The sequence below is a fragment of the Schistocerca americana genome, chromosome 7 (assembly GCF_021461395.2).
Source record: "Schistocerca americana isolate TAMUIC-IGC-003095 chromosome 7, iqSchAmer2.1, whole genome shotgun sequence".
In the NCBI taxonomy this organism is placed as follows: domain Eukaryota; kingdom Metazoa; phylum Arthropoda; class Insecta; order Orthoptera; family Acrididae; genus Schistocerca; species Schistocerca americana.
Genome location: NC_060125.1, coordinates 366,008,756 through 366,035,702, shown reverse-complemented (window position 1 = coordinate 366,035,702; position 26,947 = coordinate 366,008,756). Strand labels below are relative to the sequence as shown.

The 26,947-nt window shown below is 43.3% G+C and overlaps 1 protein-coding gene across 1 annotated transcript in view; it reads left to right on the top strand.

Annotated features, from left to right (window-relative positions):
- Nucleotides 1-26,947, top strand: part of LOC124622940 (probable cytochrome P450 301a1, mitochondrial) — a 216,917-nt gene that overhangs the window by 79,489 nt on the left and 110,481 nt on the right. The gene's annotated exons all lie outside the window — the stretch shown is intronic.

The window sequence follows — 26,947 nt, the reverse complement described above, 5'->3', positions numbered from 1 at the left end:
AAACGAGCGTGGAAAACCTCGTATATACAACACTAAGTCTGGCCGGGATACCAGATGAACGATCCCTAGTTCACGGCACGGATTCGTTCCCGATCTGTACCGCTGACCACTGTCACAAGGAAGTGTACTGCACTTTTTTTCGTTAAATAACTGAGGCCAGACAAATGTGTGGTTCCTGAAGAGGGGCAGCAGCCTTTTCAGTATTTGCAGGGGCAACAGTCTGGATGATTGACTGATCTGGCCTTGTAACACTAACCAAAGCGGACTTGCTGTTGTGGTACTACGAACGGCTGAAAGCAAGAGGAAACAACAGCCGTTATTTTTCCCGAGGGCATGCAGCTTTACTGTGTGGTTAAATGATGATGGCGTCCTCTTGGGTAAAATATTCCGGAGGTAAAATAGTCCCCCATTCGGATCTCCGGGCGGGGACTACTCAAGAGGACGTTGTTATCAGGAGAAAGAAAACTGGCGTTCTACGGATCGGACGTGGAATGTCAGATCCCTTAAACGAGCAGGTAGGTTAGAAAATTTAAAAAGGGAAATGGATATGTTAAAGTTAGATATAGTGGGAATTAGTGAAGTTCAGTGGCAGGAGGAACAAGACTTGTTGTCAGGTGAATACAGGGTTATAAATACAAAATCAAATAGAGGTAATGCAGGAGTAGGTTTAATAATGAATAAAAAAATAGGCGTGCGGGTAAGCTACTACAAACAGCATAGTGAACGCATTATTGTGGCCAAGATAGACACGAAGCCCACGCCTACTACAGTAGTACAAGTTTATATGCCAACTAGCTCTGCAGATGATGAAGAAATTGAAGAAATGTATGATGAGATAAAAGAAATTATTCAGATAGTGAAGGGAGACGAAAATTTAATAGTCATGGGTGACTGGATCTCGAGTGTAGGAAAAGGGAGAGAAGGAAACGTAGTAGGTGAATATGGATTGGGGCTAAGAAATGAAAGAGGAAGCCGTCTGGTAGAATTTTGCACAGAGCATAACTTAATCATAGCTAACACTTGGTTCAAGAATCATAAAAGAAGGTTGTAATCATGGAAGAATCCCGGAGATACTAAAAGGTGTCAGATAGATTATATAATGGTAAGACAGAGATTTAGGAACCAGGTTTTAAATTGTAAGACATTTCCAGGGGCAGATGTGGACTCTGACCACAATCTATTGGTTATGAACTGCAGACTAAAATTGAAGAAACTGCAAAAAGGTGGGAATTTAAGGAGATGGGACCTGGATAAGCTGACTAAACCAGAGGTTGTACAGAGTTTCAGGGAGAGCATAAGGGAACAATTGACAGCAGTGGGGGAAAGAAATACAGTAGAAGAAGAATGGGTAACTCTGAGGGATGAAGTAGTGAAGGCAGCAGAGGATCAAGTAGGTAAAAAGACGAGGGCTAGTAGAAATCCTTGGGTAACAGAAGAAATATTGAATTTAATTGATGAAAGGAGAAAATATAAAAATGCAGTAAATGAAGCAGGCAAAAAGGAATACAAACGTCTCAAAAATGAGATTGACAGGAAGTGCAAAATGGCTAAGCAGGCATGGCTAGAGGATAAATGTAAGGATGTAGAGGCTTATCTCACTAGGGGTAAGATAGATACAGCCTACAGGATAATTAAAGAGACCTTTGGGGAAAAGAGAGCCACTTGTATGAATATCAAGAGCTCAGATGGAAACCCAGTTCTAAGCAAAGAGGGGAAAGCATAAAGGTGGAAGGAGTTTATAGAGGGTCTATACAAGGGCGATGTACTTGAGGACAATATTATGGAAATGGAAGAGGGTGTAGATGAAGATGAAATTGGAGATATGATACTGCGTGAAGAGTTTGACAGAGCACTGACAGACCTGAGTCGAAACAAGGCCCCGGGAGTAGACAACATTCCATTAGAACTACTGACAGCCTTGGGAGAGCCAGTCCTGACAAAACTCTACCATCTGGTGAGCAAGATGTACGAGACAGGCGAAATACCCTCAGACTTCAAGAAGAATATAATAATTCTTATTCCAAAGAAAGCAGGTGTTGACAGATGGGAAAATTACCGAACTATCAGTTTAATAAGTCACAGCTGCAAAATACTACCGCGAATTATTTACAGACGAATGGAAAAACTGGTAGAAGCTGACCTCGGGGAAGATCAGTTTGGATTCCGTAGAAATATTGGAACACGTGAGGCAATACTGACCTTACGACTTATCTTAGAAGGAAGATTAAGGAAAGGCAAACCTACGTTTCTAGCATTTGTAGACTTAGAGAAAGCTTTTGACAACGTTAACTGGAATACTCTCTTTCAAATTCTGAAGGTGGCAGGGGTAAAATACAGGGAGCGAAAGGCTATTTACAATTTGTACAGAAACCAGATGGCAGTTATAAGAGACGAGGGGCATGAATGGGAAGCATTGGTTGGGAAGGGAGTGAGACAGGGTTGTAGCCTCTCCCCGATGTTATTCAATCTGTATATTGAGCAAGCAGTAAAGGAAACAAAAGAAAAATTTGGAGTAGGTATTAAAATCCGGGGAGAAGAAATAAAAACTTTGAGGTTCGCCGATGACATTGTAATTCTGTCAGAGACAGCAAAGGACTTGGAAGAGCAGTTGAACGGAATGGACAGTGTCTTGGAAGGAGGATATAAGATGAACATCAAGAAAAGCAAAACGAGGATAATGGAATGTAGTCTAATTAAGTCGGGTGATGCTGAGGGAATTAGATTAGGAAATGAGACACTTAAAGTAGTAAAGGAGTTTTGCTATTTGGGGAGCAAAATAACTGATGATGGTCGAAGTAGAGAGGATATAAAATGTAGACTGGCAATGGCAAGGAAAGCGTTTCTGAAGAAGAGAAATTTGTTGACATCGAGTATGGATTTAAGTGTCAGGAAGTCGTTTCTGAAAGTATTTGTATGGAGTGTAGCCATGTATGGAAGTGAAACATGGACGATAAAGAGTTTGGACAAGAAGAGAATAGAAGCTTCCGAAATGTGGTGCTATGGAAGAATGCTGAAGATTAGATGGGTAGATCACATAACTAATGAGGAGGTATTGAATAGAATTGGGGAGAAGAGGAGTTTGTGGCACAACTTGACAAGAAGAAGGGACCGGTTGTTAGGACATGTTCTGAGGCATCAAGGGATTAGAAATTTAGCATTGGAGGGCAGTGTGGAGGGTAAAAATCGTAGAGGGAGACCAAGAGATGAATACACTAAGCAGATTCAGAAGGATGTATACTCCTGGAAATGGAAAAAAGAACACATTTACACCGGTGTGTCAGACCCACCATACTTGCTCCGGACACTGCGAGAGGGCTGTACAAGCAATGATCACACACACGGCACAGCGGACACACCAGGAACCGCGGTGTTGGCCGTCGAATGGCGCTAGCTGCGCAGCATTTGTGCACCGCCGCCGTCAGTGTCAGCCAGTTTGCCGTGGCATACGGAGCTCCATCGCAGTCTTTAACACTGGTACCATGCCGCGACAGCGTGGACGTGAACCGTATGTGCAGTTGACGGACTTTGAGCGAGAGCATATAGTGGGCATGCGGGAGGCCGGGTGGACGTACCGCCGAATTGCTCAACACGTGGGGCGTGAGGTCTCCACAGTACATCGATGTTGTCGCCAGTGGTCGGCGGAAGGTGCACGTGCCCGTCGACCTGGGATCGGACCGCAGCGACGCACGGATGCACGCCAAGACCGTAGGATCCTACGCAGTGCCGTAGGGGACCGCACTGCCACTTCCCAGCAAATTAGGGACACTGTTGCTCCTGGGGTATCGGCGAGGACCATTCGCAACCGTCTCCATGAAGCTGGGCTACGGTCCCGCACACCGTTAGGCCATCTTCCGCTCACGCCCCAACATCGTGCAGCCCGCCTCCAGTGGTGTCGCGACAGGCGTGAATGGAGGGACGAATGTAGACGTGTCGTCTTCAGCGATGAGAGTCGCTTCTGCCTTGGTGCCAATGATGGTCGTATGCGTGTTTGGCGCCGTGCAGGTGAGCGCCACAATCAGGACTGCATACGACCGAGGCACACAGGGCCAACACCCGGCATCATGGTGTGGGGAGCGATCTCCTACACTGGCCGTACACCACTGGTGATCGTCGAGGGGACACTGAATAGTGCACGGTACATCCAAACCGTCATCGAACCCATCGTTCTACCATTCCTAGACCGGCAAGGGAACTTGCTGTTCCAACAGGACAATGCACGTTCGCATGTATCCCGTGCCACCCAACGTGCTCTAGAAGGTGTAAGTTAACTACCCTGGCCAGCAAGATCTCCGGATCTGTCCGCCATTGAGCATGTTTGGGACTGGATGAAGCGTCGTCTCACGCGGTCTGCACGTCCAGCACGAACGCTGGTCCAACTGAGGCGCCAGGTGGAAATGGCATGGCAAGCCGTTCCACAGGACTACATCCAGCATCTCTACGATCGTCTCCATGGGAGAATAGCAGCCTGCATTGCTGCGAAAGGTGGATATACACTGTACTAGTGCCGACATTGTGCATGCTCTGTTGCCTGTGTCTATGTGCCTGTGGTTCTGTCAGTGTGATCATGTGATGTATCTGACCCCAGGAATGTGTCAATAAAGTTTCCCCTTCCTGGGACAATGAATTCACGGTGTTCCTATTTCAATTTCCAGGAGTGTAGTTTGCAGTAGGTACTGGGAGATGAAGAATCTTATACAGGGTTGAGTAGCATGGAGAGCTGCATCAAACCAGTCTCAGGACTGAAGACCACAACAACAACAACTGAATTCTTCTCCTTGAAAATAAACTAAATCGTTTTTTCTTCGTAAAACTTGTTTCTTCATAAATGTTGACTATGATTTAGCTTAGAGCGAACGGAATAACCTGATTCTTAGAGAATGTAAAAATAAAATATTCTTCCTTCATGGGAATCTAGATAAATAATCCCTACTTCTTCGTACAAATGAAATTCACAGAAAGCTCTACGACCAGGTCGAAAAATCACGGCTTGCTGTGCCACCAGATAAATAAGGTACAATATGCACAACTGTCCTAGAAGGCGTACACTTGCTCATGAAGGAAAGTCGAGTGCGGACGCTCCATTTGCCAACATCTAAATGTCAACGTGCTGTTGGTCACTGAACATACAAAAGTAAATACCTACAGAACTTGTCCTCACTTCGAGCATCTGACTTTCATTTTCTCCTTACCTTTCTCGTAAACCTGCCTGACCTCTCCTCTAGCAGACTGTAAAGGTACGGTTGGTAGCTCGTACTGCCATACAGAGAGACCGAAACCAAATGGAGTGTAGCAGGGAGGATACCATTTTAGTTACAATGTACCGTTTGACCTCGGCGCATCGCGCTTTTGTGACTATAAGAGAGAGGGGGAGATTTCAAAAGTTAAAAATGGTGACAGTGTGGCGGCTATGCAGCGCAAGTTTCGGCAGCAGCTCAAATCTGACAGACGTGGAGTAGTATCAGAACGGCACACAATTCGGAAGTGGGTTGATCAGTTTCGTGCTACTGCAAGAGCCACGAGTAAATCCCACTACGATGGAGCGGACGCCACTGAAACATTGACAGATGGTACGGAGTCCTAAACGTGCAGTAAACAAACATGCTGCACTTCTATGCTTGTCAGACAGCGGCATGCAACACTTTCTCCAGTGATTTACCGACTCATCGTGATCCGTAACTTACCTGACCGCAACTATGCCTCCCGGGAACAATTCAGTACAGACCTTGTCGGCCTTACGGGAAGACAATAGGGACATTCTACCCAATCCGATTATGTTGTATGAGAGACCCTTTAATTGACAAGCCATATTAACAAGCAAATGTTGCAATACTGAAGTGGCGGGGATCGACAGGAATGCTACGAAAAAGTGAAAAGGTCATAGCATGGTGTGGTATTTCGGCATCCGGGATTATTAGACGCCACTGTTTTGAGAATAATCAGAGAAACGCAGTCACATTAAATTCGAATCGTTACAAAGGCATATAGACGACATTCCTGACACCTGAAAGATATATACAGAGTGTGATAGTTTTAAGTGCAGATATTTCTGTTAGTGACTGAGAATAGTGTACATTACATCAGTATTCACGTCATTGCAGGCTAGTAATTATTACAGGTCATATGGTATCAGGTGGGTAATTTTCTCCAATATGTGTGGCAAGAGCAAGCCATTGATGCTTATTCTTCCCTAGGCATCAGGTCAGGTATTGAAAACACACACACACACACACACACACACACACACACACACACACACATTCACACACAGGTGTAATGGGTATAAATGCAGATACTTCTATATGTGGTACTTTAATATGCACACACCTCACTGTGTAGGATGTTTTTCCACAGCATTAAACAATCTTGCAAAAAACATCTCACTAAATTTACTACATAGTGTTTGCTGCAAATTCGTTAACTTCATCACTATTTGGACTAGGCCATTCAGTACAGACTAATCATTTTAAATCCGTGCGCCACATCTTAACATATGACCTACTGCCCAGGGGAAAATAAGCGTTAATGGAAAATTAAAGCAATAACAGCCCTCGGTCGCAAAAAATTAAGTCTTTTGACCTGGTTTCAGCACTACTATGAGTGCCTTTATCAGAAGTAAAACATTCAAACTGGCATGTCACGCACAAAATAAATATCAAGCAATAAAGCTTTAGTCACAAAATGTTAAAAAAGAGTACATGGAAGACAAACCACTATGGGCTGCTCACACATGTCAAGCCACAGGTAGCAACAGATAATGGCTTGCCTTCCATATATTCTTTTTCTTAAATTTTGTGACTAAAGCTTTACTGCTTGATGTTTGTTTTATGCCAGTTTGAATGTTTTACTTCTGATGAAGGCACTCACAGTAGTGCCGAAACCAGGTCAAAAGACTTGATTTTTGCGACTGAGGGCTGTTATTGCTTTAATTTTATTTTGTAAACGGTCGCTGACCACATAGCCACGTTTAAAACTTTAAGCAATAATGGCTTGCTCTTGCCACGTGTACTTTGATGTACCAACCAAACCACTAATAGCTATAGTTATTAGTCTGCAAATAAAGTAAATACTGATGTAATGTTCATCTTCTGTCTGGTTTGATGTAGCCTGCCACGAATTCCTCTCCTGAGCTAACCACTTAATTTCAGCCTAGCAGCCGCGCGGGACGACTGTGTGGCTGATCCCGGCGGAGGTTCGAGTCCTTCATCGGGCATGGGTGTGTTTGTCCTTAGGATAATTTAGATTAAGTAGTGTGTAAGCTTAGGGACTGATGACCTTAGCAGTTAAGTCCCATAAGATTTCACGCACATTTTTTTCAGCCTAGCACTTGCACACTTCATCCTCAAATATTTCTTGGATGTGAGGTGTCACCGCCAGACACCACACTTGCTAGGTGGTAGCTTTAAATCGGCCGCGGTCCATTAGTACATGTCGGACCCGCGTGTCGCCACTTTCAGTGATAGCAGACCGAGCGCCACCACACGGCAGGTCTAGAGATACGGACTAGCACTTGCCCCAGTTGTACGGACGACTTTGCTAGCGACTACACTGACGAAGCCTCGCTGCTTTGCCGAGCAGATAGTTAGAATAGCCTTCAGCTAAGTCCATGGCTACGACCTACCAAGGCGCCATTAGCCTTACATAGCAATTGATACTTATCGTATAAAGCATGTCTCATCAAGAACGATGTATACAACAAGGATGGATTAAAGTTAAGTATTCCAAAAGCTACGTACTTTTCTTTATAGCATTCATTACGTATCCTGTTTCAGACCTCACGCCATCCTTCGTGTGTTTATAGCGTGCATTGCGGTCCCCTCAAATCACACTGTGTCGGCACTTCTGTCGACACATCAGGATGTATTCAAGTCTCTGACTTCCTCACACTTTTTACCCTCTGTAGCTCCCTCTAGTACCATAGAGGTTATTCCCTGATGTCGTAACACATGTCCAGTCACCATGTCCCTCCTTCTTGTCAGTGTTTTTCGTACGTCCCTTTCTTCGCCGATTCTCCTCATTCCTTGTCTTATCAGTCAACCTAATTTTCAAGATTGTACTATAACACTATATCTCAAACTCTTCGATTCTCTTCTGTTCCGGTTGTCCCACTGTTTATGATTCAACATTATATAATGCTGGGCTCACAACCTAAATTCTCAAAAATTTCTTCCTCAAATTAAGGTCTACATGTGGTATTAGCAGACTTCGCCTGGAATGCCCTTTTCTCATTTCTGCTACATCGCATTACCTCTGTCTTCTTCCCTTTTGCTCTCAACTGATATTCTGTACTGCCTCTCTGGTGCTTTATCCTTTCCTACAGCCAAACTGGTCGTCATCTAACAGTTCCTTAATTTTCTTTTCCATTCTTCTGTATATTATTCTCTTCATTAACTTGGGTGCAGAAGCTGTTAAGATAGTTGTGTGATAGTTCTCGCCCTTATCTGCCCTTGCTTACCTTCGGAACTACTTGGATGATATTCTTCCGAAAGTCTGATGGTATGTCACCAGTCTAATACATTCTACACACCAAATTGAAAAGTCGTTCAGTAGCCATTTTCCCCAAAGAGTTTAGAAATGCTGATGGAATATTATTTACCCGTTCCAGAGCTCTTAATTCCGACTCTAATACTGTATCCCCTATGCCATCTTATCGACTCCAATGTCTTCTTCTATCACGTTATCAGACAAATCCTCCCACTGCCCCCCATCTCTGATGGAGGCCTTCGTTGCAGTCCTGCCACACATCAGCTCTCTCTTCTGCGTTTGACAGTGGAATTCCCACTGCACTGTGAATGTTACCAACCTTGCTTTGAGTTTCGCCAAAAGTTCTTTTGACTATTCTGTATGCTGAGTCAATCCTCCTGACGATCATTTGCTTTTCGATTTCTTCACGTCTTTCCCGCAGTCACTTCACCTTGGCTGCCCTGCACTTTATATTTACCTCATTCCTAAGGGACCTATATTGATGTATTTCTATTCTTGAACGTTTCTGTACTTCCTTCTTTCGTTGATCAGCTGAAGAATTTCATGTGTTACCCAATGCTTCTTCGCAGTTATCTTGCTTGTACATATGTCTGTTCGTCCGAAACACGTGACTTCCCTTTTTAGAGACGTCCGCTCTTCTTCAACTGATCTGCCTTCTGTGGTTTATCTTTTCGCAATATCCAACCTTAGCGAACTTCAAACGCGTCTAGTTATTCCTCAGTACTTCAGTAACCCACTTACTTCTACACTGATTCTTTCCAACGATTCTCTTACACTTTTCGTTGCGTCCGGATTTTTCCAAGTATACCTCCTACTCTTGTAATCCTTGAACAGAGTAGTCACTGTTAACATCTGAAATTTATTGCAGAACTCAGTTGGTCTTTCTCCTCTCTCATTCCTACCGAATACCTCACAGTCTCCCTTAACACTTTCTTCTATCTCTACCCCTAAAACCGCATTCGAATTTCCCATGATTATGATATTTTCATCTCCCTTCAAGGACTGAATTACCCGTCAGATATCCTCACACGCTTTCCGTATCTTTTCATCTGCTGCTTGCAACGTCAGCACGTGTACAGAACTATAGTTGTCGGTGTTGTTTCACTGTCGAATCTGATAGGAACAATCCTATTACTGAACTGTTGACAGTAGCTCACTGTCTTACATTCCTAGTCATAAATACTCCTGTCCCCGTTATCCTATTTTCTGCTACTGTTGATATTACGCTGTATTCGTCTGAGCAGAAGTCTTTATCCTCTTTGCATTTCACCTCACTGATCCCTACTATCTCTAGGTTTAGCCATTGGGTTTCCCTTTTCACATTTCTTTGCTTTCCTACTACGTTGAAATTTCTGACATTCCACGCTCCGGCTTTTGGCATCCCGTCGATGTTTATTCCATCTTTTTATTGTGGTCACCTCGTCCTTGGCAGTCCGCTTTCGGAGAGTCAAATGGGGGACTAATCCGGAATCATTTGCCAATGGAAAGATAATTATGACACATTTCAGTTTCAGGCCACATGTCCTGTAGATACGCAACAAGTATCTTTAATGCAATGATTTCCATTGCCTTCTACATCCTCATGCCGTTCATCAACACTGATTCTGCCGCATTTTAAGTGCAGTTTCGCACCACAAGTGCAAAGCGTCTCTGAACATCAATTCCTCCGCTCTCTTTGACAAGGCCGTTGGCAGAACGTGGGTGACTTCTTATGTTGTAAGACTTCGTCGCCATTGCAGACGGGTTTTAAACAAAATTTAAGCAGTGTGTGGGTTCAAATTCGAGACCCAGAGTGTTTTGATTAGCAGCCAATGACCCTATTTCTATACCACAGTGCACTAAAGGGAAATGGCGTTATCTGACATTAGTTTCTTTCCAGGAAGTTGGGGCAATTGCGCATACCATTCGGGACAAGATGGAAACATTACATTTGGTGTTCGTGGGCAGAATCTTCTCACGTTGCGGGTACATACCATGGCCAGCCGGATCCCCGATCTGAGAGCTTGCGAGTTCTTTCTTTGGGGGTACCTCAAGAGCCGAACGTTTGCATCGCGTGTCCCCAAATCAGAAATTCTGAGGCGACGCATTATTGAAGGGGTCCAGTCAATTCCACTGAAATTCTGGCAAAAATAATAGAAAGTTTCGTTTGTAAAAAAAGGAGATTTGTTTTATTGTATAAGTGAATAGTGTTAAGAAAGGTAATGGCAGCAGAGAGGCAGTTCTGACATTGCACTTGATAATGGAAGAAAGTCTGAAGAAAAATCAAGAGTCGCAAAGGATTTGTTGACATAAAGAAAACCGTTCGACTGTGTCAGACGGAGCAAGAAGGAATACTAGGACTGGAAAACCATGAACCAAGTTCCCGGATTAAAAAGGGTGTAAGAGAGGGATTTATTTATTTGTCTACACGACAAGTTCCGTAGGAGAAAATCTCTAAGGTCATGGAACATGTCTGTACATGATGTGCAAATGTTCAAGTGTGTGTAAAACGTTAAGCGACTTAACTTATAAGGTCATCAGTCCCTAAGCTTACACACTACTTAACCTAAATTATCCTAAGGACAAACACACACACCCATGCCCAAGGGAGCACTCGAACCTCCGTCGCGACCAGCCGCACGTCAGTACACGAAATTGCAACGTAAAAGTAATAACAGACAAAAATAAAATGTTTATGAACCCGAAAAAAGTCAAGCCATAAGTTTAAGTAAACGCAATCAACAATACAATAAGAATCAGCTTAATTTTTCAAGGAAGTCCTCGGCAGAATAGAAGGAGTGACCAAAAAGAAACTCTTCAGTTTCGATTTGAAAGCGCGTGGATTACTGCTTAGATTTCTGAATTCTAGTGGTAGCTTATTGAAAATGGATGCAGCAGTATGTTGCACACCTGTCTCCAAAAGAGTTAAGGAAGTCCGATCCAAATGCAGGTTTGATTTCTACCGAGTATTAACTGAGTGAGAGCTGCTTATTCTTGTGAACAAGCTTGTTTTGTTAATAAAGAATGACAGTAAGGAATATGTATTTTGAGAGGCCAATGTTAAAATACCCAGGGACGTAAATAGGGGGAGACAAGAGGTTCGTGAACTTACACCACTTATTGCCCGAACCGCCCGTTTCTAAGTCAAAAATATCCTTTTAGAATGGGAAGAGTTACCTCAAAATTTAATATGATACCACATAAGCAGCAGTAAAGGAAACACAAGAAAAATTTGGAGTAGGTATTAAAATTCATGGAGAAGAAGTAAAAACTTTGAGGTTCGCCGATGACATTGTAATTCTGTCAGAGAAAGCAAAGGACTTGGAAGAGCAGTTGAAGGGAATGGACAGTGTCTTGAAAGGAGGATATAAGATGAACATCAACAAAAGCAAAACGAGGATAATGGAATGTAGTCAAATTAAATCGGGTGATGCTGAGGGAATTAGATTAGGAAATGAGACACTTAAAGTAGTAAAGGAGTTTTGCTATTTAGGGAGTAAAATAACTGATGATGGTCGATGTAGAGAGGATATAAAATGTAGACTGGCAATGGCAAGGAAATCGTTTCTGAAGAAGAGAAATTTGTTAACATCGAGTATAGATTTAAGTGTCACGAAGTCGTTTTTGAAAGTATTTGTATGGAGTGTAGCCATGTATGGAAGTGAAACATGGACGATAACTAGTTTGGACAAGAAGAGAATAGAAGCTTTCGAAATGTGGTGCTACAGAAGAATGCTGAAGATAAGGTGGGTAGATCACGTAACTAATGAGGAGGTATTGAATAGGATTGGGGAGAAGAGAAGTTTGTGGCACAACTTGACTGGAAGAAGGAATTGGTTGGTAGGACATGTTTTGAGGCATCAAGGGATCACAAATTTAGCATTGGAGGGCAGCGTGGAGGGTAAAAATCGTAGAGGGAGACCAAGAGATGAATACACTAAGCAGATTCAGAAGGATGTAGGTTGCAGTAGGTACTGGGAGATGAAGAAGCTTGCACAGGATAGAATAGCATGGAGAGCTGCATCAAACCAGTCTCAGGACTGAAGACCACAACAACAACAACCACATAAGCGAATGAAAATAAGCAAAGTAGACTAATTTTCGTGTCGAACGATCACTCACTTCAGATACCGTTCGAGAAATAAAAATGGCAGCATTAAATCTTTGAATAAGATCCTGAAGCGGACTTTCCACGACAGCTTACTATCTGAATACCTAGAGATTTAAACTGTTCAGTTTCACTGACCATATGCACATTCTGTGAAATTAAAACGTCAGGTTTTGTTGAATTGTGTTTTAGAAACTGTAAGAATTGAGTCTTGCTGTGATTTAGCTTTAGTTTATTTTCTACAAGTCATGAACTTATGTCATGAATTGCACTATTTGAAACCGAGCCAGTGTTACACACAACATTCTTTTCTACCAAGCTAGTGTCATCAGCAAACAGAAATATTTTAGAGTTACCCTTAATACTGTCTTTCACCTCTAGTGCCCAATATATACATCAAAGTACCTATGACCAAAATATAACAAATGTTCAGGAGTGGGATTAAAATTCAGGGTGAAAGGATTCGCTGATTACATTGCTATCCTTCGTGAAAGTGAAGAAGAATTACAGGATCTGTTGGACGGAATGGAAAGTCCAATGAATGAAGAGTAGGGACTGAGAGTATATGGGAAAAGACGAAGGTAATGATAAATAGCAGAAATAAGAAAAGTGCCGGCCGAAGTGGCCGTGCGGTTAAAGGCGCTGCAGTCTGGAACCGCAAGACCGCTACGGTCACAGGTTCGAATCCTGCCTCGGGCATGGATGTGTGTGATGTCCTTAGGTTAGTTAGGTTTAATTAGTTCTAAGTTCTAGGCGACTGATGACCTCAGAAGTTAAGTCGCATAGTGCTCAGAGCCATTTGAACCATTTGAACCAAATAAGAAAAGTGAAAAACTTAAGATGAGAGTTGATCATGAATTAGACGAAGTTCCGCAAGTCTCCTACGTAGGATGCAAAATAACCCATAATTAAAGGAGCAAGAAGAACATAAAAGGAAGACTAGAACGGGTAAAACGCGCATTCCTGGTCAAGAGAAGGCTGCCAGTATCAAACGTAGGCATGAATTTGAGAAACGAATTTCTGAGAATGTCCCTTTGGCGCACAGAACTGTCTGGTAGTGGATCTTGGAGAGTGGAAAAAGCCATACAGAACAGAATCGAAGCGACTGAGATGTGGTGCTACAGAAGAATGTTGAAAAGCAGGTGGACCGATAAGAGAAGGCCAACAGCCTTGCCGCAGTGGTAACAGCGGTTCCTGTCAGATCACTGAAGTTAATATAATAAACTATATTGTAGAAACCAACATTTCGGCCAGAGTTGCAGTGGCTTTCTTCTTCTAGGCCCAGAAGAAGGCTAATGCAAACATGGATGAAACGCTGGTTTCTCCAGTATACTTTATTACATAATGCCGCATTACCTTACTCAGAAGGCCTTTATGTCTACCGACTCTGGCCTCGGAAGCCCACACACTGAAAGTGGTAGATCTTTTCTGCATGACCCTGTATGTGTTGACGTTGCTGTAACATTAATCCCAAATAAAAATTATTGAGCCTTTCGTGGCCACTTATTGGCATATTCCCTGAGGCTTCTGCTTCGTGATATTCGGCCGACGCTTGTTTAAAGATTTTCCTGACGTTTCGCTAGTACGAGTGGCTGTCGTATCTACTGGCAGACTGGAGGCAGTCCCACGACCGCCCATTGGAGGAGGAGCGTTCAGTAGGTAATGCGACAAAAATTTTTCTTGATCAATTTCGGCTGATAAAATACGGAGTTTCTTATATTACATAGTGGAATATTCCCGCTACAGAACCTTTAGTTTCATGAAGTTCCGACAGGTGGCGGCACTACTTGTAACCTTCAAAACAGTGTCTGTAACGGAGGTACGTTCGAAGTAGAGAGCTGTCACTGAGTTTCTTTTGGTGGAAAACCAGAGCATTGAAGATACTCATAGGCGCTTGCAGAATGTCTACGGGAACCTGGCAGTGAACAAAAGCACGGCGAGTCGTTGGGTGAGGCGTCAAAATCTATCTGCATCTACATCCATACTCGGCAAGCCACCTGACGATGTGTGGCGGAGGGTACCTTAAGTACCTCTATCAGTTCTCCCTTCTATTCCAGTCTCGTATTGTTCGTGGAAAGAAAAATTGTCGTTATGCCTCTGTGTGGGCTCTAATCTCTCTCTCTGATTTTATCCTGTTCTATTAATTATCATCGCAACAAGGCCGCGCCAACCTGTCCGATCTGCCGCGTGCCGAACGACTGCATACAGCTGTGACTCCTTCAATGTTGGAACGTGCGGACACTCTCATTTGAGGTGACCGACAGCTCACAATCAAACACTTCCCTGCACAACCGGGAGTCTTTGTTGGTAGTGCAGACACACTTGTTCATCACTTGGGGTATTCAGAGTAGTGTGCGCGCTGGGTACCTCGCCGCCTAACAATAGACCATAAAGGGGAACGAAGAGCCATCTGCGCGGAATTGCTTGTGTGTAACGAGGCTGATCGTGACAATTTTTTGTCGAAGATCGTCACAGGCGGTGAAACATGGGTTCATTACTTCGAACCGGAAATGAAACGGCAATCCATGGATTTGCGCCGCAACACCTCTCCTCCGAAGAAAAAGTTCAAAGGCGCACTCTCAGCATGTCAAGTTATAGCGACGATCTTCTGGAACCCTAAAGGAATTATTCAAGTTATAGCGACGATCTTCTGGAACCCTAAAGGAATTATTCTGTTTGATGTCCTCTCTCATTGTGAAACAATTAACTCTGAAGCGTATTTTACTACACTCAGGAAATTGAAGAAACAACTTCAGCGTGTTCGTCGTCCCAAAAATGCAAACGAACTTCTCGTTCTCCGTAAAAACCCGAGGCCTCATACAAGTCTGCGCACCCGAGATGAGCTCACAAAACTTCAGCACCTTCCGACTTCCATCTGTTAGGCCCAATGAAGGATGTACTCCGCGGGACGCAGTCCCTTGCTGATGGAGAGGCTATTGGTGCAGCAGATCGTTGGCTCCGACATCGACAAGTAGAGTGGTACCGTGCGGGCATACAGGTCCTAGGAGAAATGTGGCGTAATGCCGTCGCATTTAACGGAGAGTATGTTGAGAAATAGGGTTTTGTAGCTAAAAGAGTAGGCAATAATATGTTTTATTGGAATCCTGAATAAAACCAACATGCTCTCAGAAAAAAAAAGTGTTGCATTACTTACCGAAAGCCCCTCATATGTACCAGTTGTGCCAACGTCTGAGGGCTTTTCTTGTTCATTACCGCTGTACTTCTCTTCTTGCTACCTGCAGCGGTCGTTTGCTGCAGCACGGACTGCTAGGATATTTTTCGGGCCGCTCCGTTCTCTTAAATTCTCGAATTTAATTCCTAAGGAGATACGGAAAGAATCAGAAAAAATCACCGTTAGCCTCATAGTCTGGATGACTGGAGATTAGCATTGTGTGTATGTTAAGGGGAACTATCCAAAGCAGGCTTTGGTCTGTGTCAAACCGTACATTTCTTTAGCAGCAATGAATATGCTACTAAACTTCATGACCCAATAGAGAAATATCCATATATTCAATCTCCATAAGACGGAGTTTAGTATTTCACCTAAGCAACTGGCGCTGTTTTAGTGTTAAGTCAGTACGCAATATACTCTCGTTTGTTTCTCACAAAATCACGAAAATTTAACACAAAGTTAAGTAGAAACCGAACTTGGGGAAGATCAGTTTGGGTCCCGAAGAAATTTGAAGACACAGGAAGTGATGCTAAGCTTTGAACTTATCTTAGAAGATAAGTTAAAGGAAGGAAACATATGTTTATAGCGTTTGTTAATTTAGAGAAACATTTTTTTAAAAGTTGACTGTACCACACAACTTGAAACTCAGAAGGTTGGAATGGCCGTGTGGTCTGAAGCGCCATGTCACGGATTGCGCGGCCCCTCCCGCCGGAGGTTCGAATCCTCCCTCGGGCATAGGTGGGTGTGTTGTTCTTACCATAAATTAGTTTAAGTAGTGTGTAAGTCTAGGGACCGATGACCTCAGCGGTTTGGTCCCTTAGGAATTCACACACATCTGAACATTTCAGAAGGTTGAGGGAATCAAAACGTTGTCTACAACTTGTGCAGAAACCTTCTCCAATTATATGAAGCGAAGGATATGAAAAGAGAATAGAAACTGAGAACAGTGAAAAGGATAGTTGCCTATCCCCTATGACATACAGCCTGTGCATAGAGCAAGTAACAAAGGAAACTGAAGGGAAATTTCGAAAAGAAATTAAAATTAAAGGAAAATAAATAAAAACTTTTAGTTTTGCTGAAGACACAGTAATTTCGTCAAGGATGGCAAAGTACTTGGAAGGTTAGTTAACTGGGTTGGCTAGACTCTTCAGAATAAGTGACAAGATGAACATCTACGAAAGTGAAACAATGATTATAAGGTCTGGTAAAATTAAGTCAGGTGATGGTGAGGGAATTATTTTGGGGAATGGTGCAAGAAAAGTAGTAAAGGAGAGAGGACATGGAATGCAGGCTGGCAACAACAACAAAAGTATTTCGAAAAGGGAAACTTGTTAACATCTAATATAAATTTAACTGTTAGGATGTCTTTTTTGAAGGATTTTATCTGGAGTGAACACTGGTACGGAAGCTATACGTAGACGATAAACGGTTTAGAAGTGAAGAGAACAGAAATATTTGATGTATTGTGTTACTGGAGAAGTCTGAAAATTAGATGGGTAGATCGAATAGCTAATGAGGTGGTGCCGAATGTAAATGGTGAAAGAAGAAACTTATGGCACAACTTGATTAAATGAAGGGTTCGATTGACAAGAGGCATACAGAGGCTGCAAGGGATAGTCAGTTTCGTAACGAATGCGGTGAGGAGAGGAGGGGAGGAGATAAAAGCTGTGGAGGGAAATCAACTTTGATTACGGCAAGCAGGTTGAAATGAATGTAGGTTGTAGTTGTTACACAGTCTGTCCCAGTTTCGTAAAGACTGCCTGTATGACATTCTAAACTGCAACACTATCTCTTTGCGAAGTGCAACCGTGTCTGCAGCAGGCATCCTGGCCATAAATGTAGCAGCAATACGTGCGTGACACACGTCGCAAAACGGCAGTGTAGCAGTGAGGCATCCTCCAGCGGTTGTGGTCGAAAATTCGCCGAATTCGATCCGAATACTGAGAGGCAAGTTCCTGGTTGCTCCTCCATGACGACACCCCAGCCCAAAAAGCGACGACTGTGCACGATTTTTTGGCCAGCAAGTGGATCACATTCCTGAATGACCCATCGTATTCGCTTTATTTGGCCCCAGTCAACTTCTGGTTCTTCCCCAAATTGAAGTTGGCAAGGAATGGACGCAGTTAAGGCGCACTTAAGGACATCGTAGAAAATTGTATGGCAATAGTAAATGCAACTCCAAACAAGGACAACAGTTACTGTTTCAAAACACTTTTAATTCGATTTAAGCTGTGTTTTGATTCAGGGGGAGACTATTTTGAATAAAGACAGTGATTTTGTGAACGCTGTTCATGGCTACTATGTTTCATAGCCACAGTCCTAATGCAACTGGTACACACTGTGTAAGCGGAGATGAAGAGGCTCTGACAGATTGGACTAGCGTGGATAGATGTATCAAAACAGTCTTTGAACTGTAGACCACATCAACAATAACAAACTTCTTCAGAGACACACCTTTATATGACTTAACCCCAGGTAAATAACCTAACAGTACAATTAAACATTATCGTTCCACAGTGGCCGGAGTCCATAATGTACCAGCAAAACACGAAAATTTCTGACTGACAGTGTTGTTTATTGCATCCATAAACCTCTATATAGCGAGAAGAGGGCCCATTTGTTTGTACTCCATATAAAACTACAGTTTTATTCCGAAATTAATGAAATTTTGTATACTTTACCTTCAAGACAAGAGGAAGATCACCGTCTCCGTACGATTGCGTAATCTGACGTGAAACATATATGAATGTAGTATATAAAGCGAAAGGGCTGTTACCGAAAACCTTTAAAAGTTCTTGGCCGATATACTTCAGATTTCTAGATGATCCCGCAATGAGCGTTTAGGCGGACGTAGGCTATATATTTTAATATACACAATATATAAGAATAAATATAAAACATACAAAGGAGAAACATAGTTTCCAAACATCTCGAAAAGTACTTCACCGATTTGCTTCAACCTTCTTGGCCGATTTACTTCAAATTCCTACATTCAGATGAAACAATGAAAAAAATTAATGAAAAGTTAAATTCTTAACGAACCATCTATGTAGTGGTAAACTGACTGTAATACTAAATTACAGAGTCAATATCCATCTTCTAGATAGTACCATTAGACGCCACTAGATTGCAGGGCGAGAGAAAGCTCGAGAATTTGAAGGAAACGTGATTGGAATCTCTTATTTACTGATTGGTTGTCGTTGTTACATATGACATACATCCTAGAAGATTTGTGGTCCGCGTTTCACTGTTACTTTTGTTATTAAACTCCGCAGTGCCACACAAACCTAAGTCAGGTCGTAGATACTGTACCAACAGAAACCACTAGATTGCGAGCCGATAAAAAAGGTTCAAATGGCTCTGAGCACTATAGGATTTAACATCTGAGGTCATCAGTCTCCTAGAACTTAGAACTACTTAAACCTAACTAACCTAAGGACATCACATACTTCCATGCCCGAGGCAGGATTCGAACCTTTGACCGCAGTGGCTGCGCGAGCTAGTCAAAAGACCGAACAGAACCCGAGATTTCCCGAACGCACGTAAGCTATTCGAACAATTCGAACAGTGCTCAATCACAGCCCTACTTGAAACAGTGAAAACTGAATTGAAACAATAGAAGATAAGTTCTCCAGAAACCGAATGATATACTTTTCGCAAACTATAATAACAGATGGCGCACTAATCACCTTTTCATATAGGTGGGACGTATTGATTCGTCGCATTCCTTTGATACCCAGTGGTTCAAATATGTCCTACAGTTTAAAGTGACTGCAGTTTCCCAGGCGGCTTGCATTCGCTATGAGTATCAACAAGGCGCAGGGCCAATCACTGTGTGGCAGATATTATTCATGATATTATTCACCCCGGGAAAAGCTGGACACTGCAGTTAGACCCTAATAACAACGATTATGTTACAGAGGAAAATTTATACGCCATGTAATCTTGAGGCCATTCGTGAGATGAGTGTGAATTGGTCGTCAATGTCTAGGTCATAAGAGATGGGGGAAGTTTCATCCGGAATACCACTGACTTTTCTTTGCACCACGTCGGCCACTGGACAGTGTAGATTCGCCATCTGGAATGGAAATGCTTCTACTTGGCTGTATGTCGTAAATCCTCTTCTGTGGAGAGCATGTGAAGGTTGCAGCTGCTTGCTAAGGAGTGGGCGGTATGGTCAGAGCACTGTGTGTTTGCTGACCTCTATTTCAGCTGCGTGACCTTCCTGAGAGCGTCTTGTCGGAATGCTGCTTTCGCCGGTGCTGCCCACGCAGCCGAATATGCTGGGCGAAAGCGTCACATTTGGCCGGGGCGCTAGTGGTCCTCACGCGAAAGCACGGATTGCAGCTTTTGTTGCGTGCAGTCTCTGTGTACCAGACGTGAGAACCCGTGGCTGCCAGAGCAATGGAAATCTACTGCGAAAGAGTGTCGACTCACATCGACGTCTGGGCACCTCCATTCTTAATTTACAGGTCCTAGCAAGTTCGTACCAGAGCGTTGGCACAATTACTCGCTGATCTGCGTGTGGTACACTTAAATACCGAGGTAGAGGAACTCCTACTTCCCACTTACAGTAGGACATGACTATTCCTCTTCTAGGTGACTGATGAACGGCTGCACACTATAGGGTGAGGAAGAAATGCCGGATTCAGGACAAAAGTTTATCCAGATCGATACATTCTGAAAACGTATGTATGACAATGAGGAGCTTCAACACTATCACATCGTGCAGCGCATCGGAATGTACAGAAGAACGCGTATCACCCCGCACTACAGTACCAGCGGTTGTAGTGTAACCGTTCTTTAGAGAGTGGTTATACAGAAACGAGTATTAGATTAAATTCTGTAATACGAAATGACATAAGAGCCAAAAAACGGTAGTAGTTGTGGTGTCACCGCCAGACATCACACTTGCGAGGTGGTAGCCTTTAAATCGGCCGCGGTCCGTTAGTATACGTCGGACTCGGGTGTCGCCACTATCAGTGATTACAGACCGAGCGCCGCCACACGGCAGGTCTAGTCTAGACTCCCTAGCGCTCGCCCCAGTTGTACAGCCGACTTTGCTAGCGATGGTTCACTGCCTACATACGCTCTCATTTGCAGAGACGACAGTTTAGCATAGCCTTCAGCTACGTCTGGACTCGCATTCGGGAGGACGACGGTTCGATCCCGTCTCCAGCCATCCTGATTTAGGTTTTCCGTGATTTCCCTAAATCGTTTCAGGCAAATGCCGGGATGGTTCCTTTGAAAGGGTACGGCCGATTTCCTTCCCAATCCTTCCCTAACCCGAGCTTGCGCTCCGTCTCTAATGACCTCGTTGTCGACGGGACGTTAAAGACTAACCACCACCAACACCACCTTCAGCTACGTCATTTGCCACGGCCTAGCAAGGCGCCATATTCAGTTACTATGTATCCTGAACAGATAATATTGTGAATCGTGTACCGTCAAGAGCGACGTTCATCATTAATGGATTAAAGTTATCAAACTAATTACGTCCGCTTTCTGAATTCTAATTCCTTGTCATGTTCCAGACCTCACGTCAGTATAGTTCTTCCCTCCTCACGCCAGCCTGCGTGAGCTAAAACGCGTGCATTTCGGCCTCCACTAGTAACACGGTGTTGGCTCTTATGCCAACACAACAGTAGAATTTCGAAGTAATAGTTAGTTAAAATTTTACAAAGAGTAGATATTCGAAATAGAGTAACGCAAAGTAGTACAAAGAGAATCCGAGGAAGACATAACAGAGCTGCGTTTTGTTTTGAGTGTAATATATAAACCAATGCGCAGCATTGTTAGGTCTCTTCAGTTTTTGTTTTCAGCGGTGGCGAGTGCGTTCGCAGTTCTTCCGTGGTAGTCGGTATTTTAGGATTTGAAGCCTAATAAAATTGCTTTCTTAGAACTGGATTAGATATTGGAGTGGTGGAAAATAGATTATTTTGGGATAAATTCAGAGACGGAGTCAATTAGAGGTGTCTGGGTGTACGAACATTGATATTCAAGTGAATGGTGATTGTACGTGTTAAACGAAACGCTACGATCTTATACTTACGATTGTGAAGAGATCTATTGACAATCCGGAAACTTTTGTGTTGAATTAAGACTTTATTCGCTGTATGCGAATTATTAAAGAGTGTTGAGACCGATAATAGTTTGAACCTTATCACACTAGCATCTTTGCCGTTCGTTGTCAAAGTGATTCCGCTAATAAACGGGAAGTGAAAAATAGTGCCCGTTAAAAGACTTGTGCTGAACAGACATTGAAAGGATTCGAACCCATAATTAATATCGTGTCGTGAGAATTGAGAAGCTTCGACATTGTAAGGCACAGACACATATTTACGATTTATCGACCATTAATGGCAAAGGACAATTTCATGGGAAAGCATATCTTCGGTGACAGTTACACGAAGGAATGTAGTACTGACTGACTGTTATCATACCGAAACAATACACACTAGAATTAACTCTCCTTTCATTAATCCCCCAGTGCCATCTACCTTTTTACAGACAGATTTAATAGGATTCAACGAATGCATACAAGCTGCTAAAGAAACTAAATCAAATTACTCAGGGAAACACATTAGTAAACTCAATTGGTATGTTACTCTAGAGTAATAAAAATAAAATCAAAACTGTTGTTGGATCCGTCGTGGTTGAAAGTGTATGAAACATCTCTGGAAAAACGTGATCAATTTTCAACTGCTAGTTCACACGACTACATTCAAAATGTGATTCAGAGATGTTTTATGACCGACCCACACGGCAGGGAATGGTTCTTAACTAGCCGGGACAATATATACACAAACTTTTGAGATCAGCTTCGCTGCTGGGGCGGGGGGGGCGGGGGAGGGGGCGGGGGCGGGGAACGTCGAAGCGATATCTGTGAATTCTCGACGACAGTGGATGTGCGGGCATAGTAGCTAACTGAGTAGAGTCTGCTGGGACATCAAATGCTACCCACTATGGAGTTATAATTCAGTTCCTCGCCAGGTGGCTACTTTATGTTTCAGTTTTCTTTACCTAATTCTTGTGCTTTATAAGAACGACATCATTTTGTCACATGACAACAGCCTGTTAAGTGACAGTGAAATCCATTAAACTGCATGCATGTCTCTACTATGCGTAGTGGACAACCATAACTGTTCCTACCAAGTTCATGTAGGGCGGCTTGCCGATGGAGTACACAAACGAGGAACACTTCAACATGCTTTTGGCGCTGGGTGCATCCGATAAGGAAGCTGCTGGTGCCATTGCGCATGCTGCGCAGTATCCTCAAAGGCGCTATAAGAGTGATTTTCGTCTACTGGATCAACGCCTTCGGGAAACGGGTAACCTTCGTCTACAGGTAATGGACAGAGGTTGTCTGAGGACTGAATTCCACAAGTAGTGAACGCGATTCTTGAAGCCGTATACCAGTCATCTCGACGAAGTACCCGTGATATTGTAAGGCAGTTACAGATAACTCAACGACTGTTTTTTAAAGTGTCGCATGATGAACAGCATCCACATCATTATACGAGGTGTGATTGGAAGGTTTTAAGAACTGGCTTGTCATTGTACAATGGTGGTACTTACATGCTACTGTGATGCATCTCCTTCAATATAGTCCCCTTCTGACTGAATATGGTTCAAATGGCTCTGAGCACTATGGGACTTAACTGCTACGGTCATCAGTCCCCTAGAACTTAGAACTACTTAAACCTAACTAACCTAAGGACAGCACACAACACCCAGCCATCACGAGGCAGAGAAAATCCCTGACCCCGCCGGGAATCGAACCCGGGAACCCGGGTCTGACTGAATACGCCGACTCCAACGGTGTTTCTACTTTTGGAAACATTCCTGGAAATTTTTTTCCTGAAGTGTGTTAAGTACGATCTCTGTAGTTGCCTGGATGTCTTCAATCGAGTCAAATCGCTTCCCTTTCAGTGAAAATTTCAGTTTAGGAAACAGGTAGAGGTCCGCAGGAGCCAAATGAGGGGAATATGGCAGTTATGGAAGCACAGGAATTTTGAATTTGGTCAATAAGTCAACGATGGAGAAGGAACGATGAGCCGGAGCATTGTCAAGGTGCAGCACCCAACTCCTGTCATTCCACAATGCAGGCCTTTCCTTCCGCAACCTTTCGCGAAAACGGTCAAGTACACATTTGTAGTATTCTTGGTTAAGTGTCTGTCCTCCAGAGGTAAATTCATGGTGTACAATACCGGTAGAATCGAAAAAAAAAATCACCAAAATTGTCTTCACCTTCGACCGACTTTGCCGTGCTTTTTTCGGTATTGGTGAAGCAGGAGTCTCCCACTGCGAAGACTTCACTATGGTTACAGGATCATATCCATATACCCACGATTCGTCATCTGTACTACTCTATTTAAGAAATATGGGTCATTTTTAGTCCGATTAATCAGTTCTTGGCACACTTCAAGTCGGTATTGCCTCTGGTCACTTGAAAACATTTTTGGAAGGAATTCTTCGGACACTCGACGCATGTTCACATCTTCAGTTAAAATTGACTGAACTGTTTAGAAACTTAAATTAAATTCGTCAGTCATCTCCCTAATTGTAAGTCTACGATCAGAGGGCACTAATTCGCGAAGTTTCACAACATTTTTATTCGTTTTTGAGGTGGAAGGACGCCCGGACCGTGGTTCAGCTTCAAATGGTTCACGGACATTTTTAAATCTCTTGACCCAGGCAAAAACATTTGACTGGCTCATACAATTATCTCCAAAAGCTGTTTTCAATAGTTCATAAGTCTCAGAAGCTGATTTACCGGTTTTAAAACAAAATTTCATACAAACTCGTTGCTCCGTTTTTACGCCCATTTGTACGCAGACAGAACCCGGCAACAAGCCCTAACAGACCTGCACTCAACCAGCTGCCACAACAAACTGAATAAAGGAAACGCAGTTTCCAGTCAGAGGGCGTTCAAGGAAAAGGCAATGACTCACTCCCCACCCTCCGTGTATCTGCCTGCCAAACCAGTAAGCATTCTTAAAACTTTACAGTCACACCTCGTATGTTACCTCAACACTAGCGATCAGAAGACCGCAATCGACGAACACAGTTTCGTGAATGGCTTTGCACCAATTGGAAGATAATGAACATTTCATAAATAAAGTGATATGGACAGACGAATCTACCATCATCCGTGAAGGTATTATCTCCTTCACAACAGCCATTATTGCTTGGAACAATCCACTTGTTACCAGATAAACGTGACTTTCAGGCACACTCTGGCGTAAACCTGTGAGCTAGAATCTCGGGAGAGTGCTTTTAGGGCCTTACCCACTGCAGATAAGTTGAATGCATCCCTGTGTCGTCTGTCTCTCTGCAATATTTTGCCTGATGCATTATGAAACGTTCCACCTGATGTTCAGCGAGAGCTATGGTTACAGTATGATGGCGCGCTATCACACTATTAGAATGAATGTGCGTAACTGCAGTGTCAGAAAAAAAACAATACATCCTTTTAGAGATTTCTAATTCACTCAAGCCGTATTGTTGCAACATTTCATATGGAGTACTTGAAATGGTTACATTTACAGATCAATAGCACGAGCTGTTCTAAGGTACCTGGTATCGACCCTTGCTGAAACACTCATATTAGTATGTGTGTAGCCTCGACGGATGGCAATACAGGCGCTGACTTTGGCTTCCTGTCGATCATACATATGGCGAATGCTTTCCTGGGATATATTCACGAACTGTTTACGAAGTTTTGTAAGAGTTGTTGGCTAGCGAGTCACACGAATCACTTCTTGACCCATAATATCCCAAACGTTCTAGATTGGAGACAAATTCATCTGATGGGTTGGCCAGGGAAGTTGCTGCAAGTCTCCCAGAGCATATTGTGTTTCACGGGCAGTGTGTATGTGAGCATTATCGAGCTAGAATAACACTTCACCTCCCTGTTGCAAGAGTAGGAAAGAACGCGTCTAACAACATTCAGGATGTACCAAGCGCTGGTTAGCGTCCCCTCCAGAAACACCAAAGATGAACGAGAATTGTAGCTTACCGCAGCCCAGATCATAAGGCCTGATATACATGAATGCCGTCTACGAGACGGCACTCACCAGGTCTACGTCGTACGCGCAAACGACCATCACTTGCGTGCCGGCATAATGTACTTTCGTTGCTGAAGACCACAGCACGCCATTCCATTTTCCAATTCATTCTCTGATGGCAGCAGTAGAGCTATGCACGTCGATGCTGTGGTGTGAGTGGAAGACCGGCTAAAGTATGTATGCCAGCAGTCCCACTGCTAATTACTGGTTTGCAACAGTTCATGAGACACGTCTGGGCTCACAAGCCCTCTTGTCTGTGCTGTGGTAGCTGTATGATCTGCCATTGCTGCCCTTACAATACGACCATCCTAGCGGGCGTCTGTGATGCGTGGACGTCCGGAACCTCATCTACAGTTGCGACAATATTCACGTGACCATTTATACCACTGACGTAGCACATCAAAACTGTGTGGCAATTCTGCAAAAGGACCATTCCGCCAATCGAAAGGCCACAGTTCGACCCCTTCCAAACTAGCGCATTTGGGTGTAAGAAGTACCAGAGTGTCTCCATGTATAACGCCTCTTCTTCTTGATGATTTGGTTTGATTTGTACTTGGCCTCGGCTAAAACTCGGTGACAGTCAGTAGAGTGTTGAGATCGTTATCAAGTTACGAAGACGACGTTACACAAAATAACAGTGCTGAACCGAAATGTCGACGTGCGTGAGATATTTACTTCACCAAGAATCGTAATTAATCGTTCGTAATCGATGTTTAACTGATTAATCATGAAATATTAATGATAAAACCAATACAGACACATCCACAACAAATTCGCTACAAGCTGGTCGTAATTTCAAGTATCTAAGAAATCGTAACCGTGGGCTTGTTATTTGAGTCAAAGATTCTACACAAGCGCCGAGCGCTACAGTCAAATATTATCGCTGCGCGTAATTATTACTCGGGAGTTTCATATCAATAATTTGATAGAATTTTAAATCGCAAATGCACGACTTGGCAGGAGAGGGTGTTGTATTGCACAATATGAGTCACTTCCTAACCGAGCCTTCAAAGGAAAACTTTCCCAGGTGCTGGGGGGATTTAAATTATATGCTTTGGACCTATCACTGAAGTTCCATAAACTACTGGCTGTTATGAATGAAAATTGTCTATCAGTGTTCGTTGCCTAAATCACTGT